This window comes from Tachysurus fulvidraco, chromosome 20, assembly GCF_022655615.1.
Source record: "Tachysurus fulvidraco isolate hzauxx_2018 chromosome 20, HZAU_PFXX_2.0, whole genome shotgun sequence".
Lineage (NCBI taxonomy): Eukaryota > Metazoa > Chordata > Actinopteri > Siluriformes > Bagridae > Tachysurus > Tachysurus fulvidraco.
This window is the reverse complement of record NC_062537.1, coordinates 2,227,400-2,233,216: the sequence shown is the minus strand read 5'-3', so window position 1 is coordinate 2,233,216 and position 5,817 is coordinate 2,227,400. Positions and strand designations below refer to the sequence as shown.

At 40.6% G+C, this 5,817-nt stretch overlaps 1 long non-coding RNA gene across 1 annotated transcript; it reads left to right on the top strand.

Moving 5' to 3' along the window:
* The first annotated feature begins 1,139 nt into the window (after positions 1-1,139).
* Positions 1,140-3,671, top strand: LOC113650344. Its single transcript, XR_003442382.2, has 3 exons — positions 1,140-1,338; positions 3,195-3,374; positions 3,492-3,671. It is a non-coding gene; the product is annotated as an uncharacterized LOC113650344 (long non-coding RNA).
* The last annotated feature ends 2,146 nt before the right edge of the window (positions 3,672-5,817 follow it).

The window sequence follows — 5,817 nt, the reverse complement described above, 5'->3', positions numbered from 1 at the left end:
AATAAATAAATAAATATATATATGTGTGTGTGTGGTCCTGAAACATGATTTCTGTTGTCAGTCCATATATTCTATCCCTGATTTTTCTCAATTGCTTATGTTTTAATGCAGTGGTGTAGATGCTAGTGAAAGTGACGTGACATACAGCTAAGTACAGTATGGTGACCCATTTGTTCTCTGTGTTTAACCCAGCCAAAGTGCACACACACAGCAGTGAACACACACACCCGGAACAGTGGGCAGCCATTTATGCTGCGGTGCCCGGGGAGCAGTTGGATGGGGTTCGATGCCTTGCTCAAGGGCACCTCAGTCATGGTATTGCCGGCCCGAGACTCGAACCCGCAACTTTAGGGTTAGGAGTCAAACTCGCTAACCATTAGGTCACGACTTCCCAAATTTTCACATATCCCAAGTTATGGAGTCAGAGCACAGGGTCAAGCCATAGTACGGCACCCCTGGAGCAAGTGAGTTTAAGGACCTTAAGGTTAAGAACCCAACGTTGATGCCTCAGCAGCTTGTGGACTCGAACCCCAACCTTCTGATCAAGATTCCAGCGGTTAAGGCCATCAGATGCTAATGAAAAAGGCAACATGTGTACTCCAGAAAGGTCTCGATCTCAGAGGCATGAACTGAACCCAGGTGATTTTAATAACTGAAATTCTGACACAGAAATTCTGATGCGAAACTCGGATGCGAAAAATGGCCGACTAAAGAACAAAACCGTTCTAAAGGCGTTGACGTGAAGTTGGATAATGTGCAACAGCCCGTGACAGGTGCCGACGGGTGCGACAGAAGTGGGCAGATTAACAGACATGTTCACTGAGATGTGATGATTTCTCTTTTTTTTTTCTACTTTTTTTGAATAAGTTTTCATTTGATTTGAATTTTTTGGCTGTATGAGTATACTCGGTTACTTGGTTTGAAAGTTTGTTGCTCACTTGCTGCTTTCTCAGCAAGTAATTACTTGGCCTTTTGAAGCTTTTATAATAACACACTAAGAAGTTGCTGAATGCTTATTACTTTTTAAATGAAGCCATATGCTAAAGCAAAGCAGGAGTGTGTATGGGCTTTTTCCTCTTTTTTCCTCATGCTGACAGCAATCTGTTAATTAAGCAAACTAATGGCTGTAATTGCACACTTTCACAGCCCCAGCTGCTGAGGTAATGCTAGTTTTGCTGCTGCTGCCAGGACTCAACTGTCTCTGAGGTGAAAGTTCTTGAAACCGTGGGTCCGAGCTCATGAGGCAGCAGCTGGTGTGAGCCAGTTTGCCCCAGAAGCGCCCTGCACTTTCACCTCACCTGGCACCCGGAGTATGAAGGGTGCCTGCAGAGCGTCTGGGTAAGTAACACAAAGCCTAAGCAGGTGCAGCCTAACAAAGAACAAAAACTATAGGAACACTGACATGTTTTTAGCATTTTCTCTTCACAATAGTCCTGGAGAGAGAAATCTCATTGGCGATGCCAGGATCCTAATTAACATTTGGGCACCACTACTAAAAAAGGGCACGCTGGATTCCAAGCTAATCTGCGGCATAATTAGAATTAACCTTAAAATCCCACAAGTCAAAGGATTTCCTGCACTGTTGGAGCTGCACTGTTGCACCTTTTGTGCAAAAAGCTTGTCTAAAACATTCACTTGTCTAAAAACATGTAAATGTAGTTGAAAAAAACAAAAAAAGAAAAAAACAAAAAAAGAAAAAAAAATACGATTTGCTAAAAGGGTTCAGGGTTTATTTCAAATGGGCAAAATAAAATGGATATTTTTTTGGGATCAGTGTTTGGGTGAACAAATTAATACCACTGAAAAAATAGTACTTTAATTTACTTATATAATATTTTAGATTGGGGACACGGTTGCTTAGTGGTTAGCACGTTCGCCTCACACGTCCAGGGTTGGGGGTTCGATTCCCGCCTCCGCCTTGTGTGTGTGGAGTTTGCATGTTCTCCCCGTGCCTTGGGGGTTTCCTCCGGGTACTCCGGTTTCCTCCCCCGGTCCAAAGACATGCATGGTAGGTTGATTGGCATCTCTGGAAAATTGTCCGTAGTGTGTGTGTGTGTGTGTGTGTGTGTGTGTGTGTGTGAGTGAATGAGAGAGTGTGTGTGCCCTGCGATGGGTTGGCACTCCGTCCAGGGTGTATCCTGCCTTGATGCCCGATGACGCCAGAGATAGGCACAGGCTCCCCGTGACCCGAGAAGTTCGGATAAGCAGTAGAAGATGAATGAATGATAGAAAAAACACTTGTTGAACCGCACACATCTTGCCCTCCATTACCATCCTGCCCTCCATCACCATCCTGTACTGGCAACCTGCTCAAATAAGCTGCAGTAAATAATTTCCCAGGTTGTGTGGTAATGAGTCGGTGCCGGGAGCGACTGTGTCGGATCATAATGGGTTTTGTGCCGAGGTAAAGAGCCGGACCTGACAAGTGAGCATGGCACATATGAAGCTGTCAGATGCCATGAACCTGGCACCGCGTTACCTCCAGCCTCACGGGATGAAGCAGGCTGGAAGATGGATGGTTCTAGGTTCAAAGGCCCTGGTGTTATCTCATCAACTTGTGAAATTCCTCTCGCTGCTATCGGTTAGTACAGTGAAGGAAGGAATGAGCAAGTGCCATCTCAGGAGGTTGAGGATCGCTCTTGTGCCACCGAGAGCAAAGCTCAGAGATTTCAGGTGTCATGATAGTGGAACAGGTGGGAAATGGGATGATAAGATTACTCTCTGGTGGACAGTTCAGTTAAGTGGTTAGCATTTCTGCCTCTCAACCTTAAGGAGGGGACAAGATCGAGCAGAAATCATCAAGACTTATATAGAACTTATATTCAGGAAAGACTCTGTTGACTTGCAAAAGTATTCACCCCCATTGGACAGATTCTACCCTTAATACTGAAGTAGGAGGATCAAATATCAATATATAACTGTGAAGAACTTTGCCCTGGACATGATTCTTGATTTGATAGCTTCTCGCTACAGTAGCTTGATTGTTTAGGTAGAACAGGCCTGTGGGTTCGTTCAGGAGCAGAAGTGTTTATACTGATGACTCACACGACACAGTCATTGCATACAGATGACTGGTTGCGCTAGAGCTCATTTAGTGGTGGAGATTTTGGATGTAAATAATTCTGCGAATCAAACTATTAATATATTGATGACCCAACACTAAACCTTCTCTCCTCCCACCTTTCTCTCTCCAGCATCTCGGCAGCGGTGGCTCAAGCGATTACGGCTCTGGGTTGTCGATCAGAGGATCAGGGGTCAATCTGCCACTGTTGGGCCCTTGAGCAAGGCCCTTATTAACCCTCTCTGCTACAGGGACTCTGTATCATGGCCGACCCTGCGCTCCGACCCCGACCTCCAAAGCTGGGATATCCGAAGTAAGAATTTCTCTGTGATGTAATGTAGACGTGACAAAATAAACGCTTCTATTCTATTATGGGATGTTTTGTGTAGAGTTGTGATTATCACCCCAGTGTTTTCTATTTCAATTCCAGGTTGCAACAATACAAATGCGGAAGAAGCTGAAGGGATGAATACTTATGCACAGAGTTCTTTTAAAAACTCCTAGCTAAAGATTCATCTGTATTCAGGGCCTGTACGAAAGAGTACTTACTTAAAAGCAAATAACAACAAAACTATCAAACTCTTTAATAAAAACGTGTGTGTGCGCTGCGCATTCTGTACAAATCTTTTCTTTTTTTTTTTTTGTCCCCGATAGAGATCAATGCGTTTTAGTTTCAGACGATGAAAGAACAGCTGAAAGCTTTCATGTCTGTAATTCAGTTCTTGTAGTCGAAGGACACGTTGCTTCTAAAAAGTCCACATTTGTCCATTAGGACTTTGTTCCACTTTTCTCTTGAGGATTTTGATCTGAGTGAAAGGGAAATGAAATCCTAAAAGCACAACATTCTCCAAATCCACAATATTTGCTGAATTAAACGTACTCTAGAGGTTCAAAAATAAAATAAACCTGTTAGACTTTTTCTTTTTTTTTTTTTTTTTATCATTTAACAACAGCAACAAGGACACGACTGTTTGATAAATGATATAGAACAAATATTAACACATATCAATCAGAGTATTTTAACATCTAACCCGGTGCTGTAATTCATAACTTGCAATGTTTAGTAAAAAGAAATACAGATGAGTCTTAAAAAAAATTCATTCGAATATAAAAAAAAATTATAAAATGTAGAATTTGATGGTGAGGGAATTAAAAGAAATATTAGAAATAGCACAATAAAAAAAGCTTTAAATACTGTTAATTACAATAGTACTATTTATTACATAATTACATTTACCAAGGTTTAATATATATATATATATATATTTCAAAATGTAAACGTCAACTGACATAAAAAAAAAAATCCATTTTTTATTTTTTTTAAAGCAGGTTTCTTTATTAAAGGTGGGGTCTCCGATATTTGAAAGCCAATGTTGACATTTGAAATCACCAAAACAAACACGCCCCTAACACAAACGGGTCCCACCCCTGTATCGATAGCTCCACCCACACATACATACGTAACCCAGGCAACTACTGGAAAGAAATGTGTCTTTATCATAGCTGAAGGGACGAACAATACGATTGTAGATAAACAAACAAGCAAAAATGCCACACAAGCATAATCATGGCACTGAACACTCTCTCCGCCCATATTGACAAGACACGCCCCTTTCTGCTCATTGGCTACATGTTAGTTTTGTTTTTGTTTTGTTTGGCAGCCCAACGCAGTTTTCTGAAGCATTTCTCAAACAATGGACACTCCACCTTTAATGTCTGTTAAACACAGTTCATAAGAGAATTAGTGTTGGAGCTGTGCGCTATAAGCGACGACAGAACGTAAAAAAAAGCTTTGTTTCTTTGTGTAGCTGCACAAACCCATATAAGTATTGATTCCTCTGGAGTTATTAGGCCACGTCGATTGTTTATTCGCCAGCTGCCCACTAATGCGCTTACTCAGATCCTTTTATTTCCTTTAGAAGAATGATTTTTCTATTGGATCTCATTTCACTCTTTTGCTCATGTAATACAATTAGCATGGTGGCGTTAATCATTCGAATTAGCAAATTATAAAAAAGAAACTCAGCTGTTCTAGAAAAGTTCGATCGCGCCCGGCTTATGGTGGAGTAATTCTACCGGAGAGATTTCTTTTGAATTATTAATGAAATCTAACACTTACTAAAATAGCGACTAGGCTCATAAAGAGTCTTAAAGGTGAGGTATCACAATGGCGCAAAAGATAGAAAAAACACACACACACACACAGAGAAAGATATATTATGTGTTTGATTGAAATACCCTAGCGGTTAATTTAATAAATAATTAAATAGTATTGAAAAAGAAAAAAAAAAGCTTGTCTGAAGTGAGAAAAAACAACGAGAGGAGATTCAATTTAAAGTGTTAATCAGTGAAAATATTAACGCTAGGAAAACAGTCGGCGTGAGTCAGCGTGAATAAAAACTTTGATACCAATCTGGATATGACAATTACGATTAATAAATGAACATGAAACATAACGCGATCGTTCGAGACGGAAATTCGTTAATAATAATAAATGCATCACTTTCCGCCATCGGTCTTCGCACTGAAACCGTCTTCTTATGCTGCGTTCAGCTTTAGTCAGGATTGTACATTTCTAGCTACAATGTAAAATGTAGGGAAATGTTTTGGATTGGTTGACATTTGAAGGTTTAATTGGTGGATTGGTTGTTTGATTGGTTAATTTAATTGGTCGATTGATTCGTTCACGGCGAGTTGGTTCAATTCAGTCCGATTCGATTCGAATTTATTTGTATAGCATTTTTAGCAAAGGATGT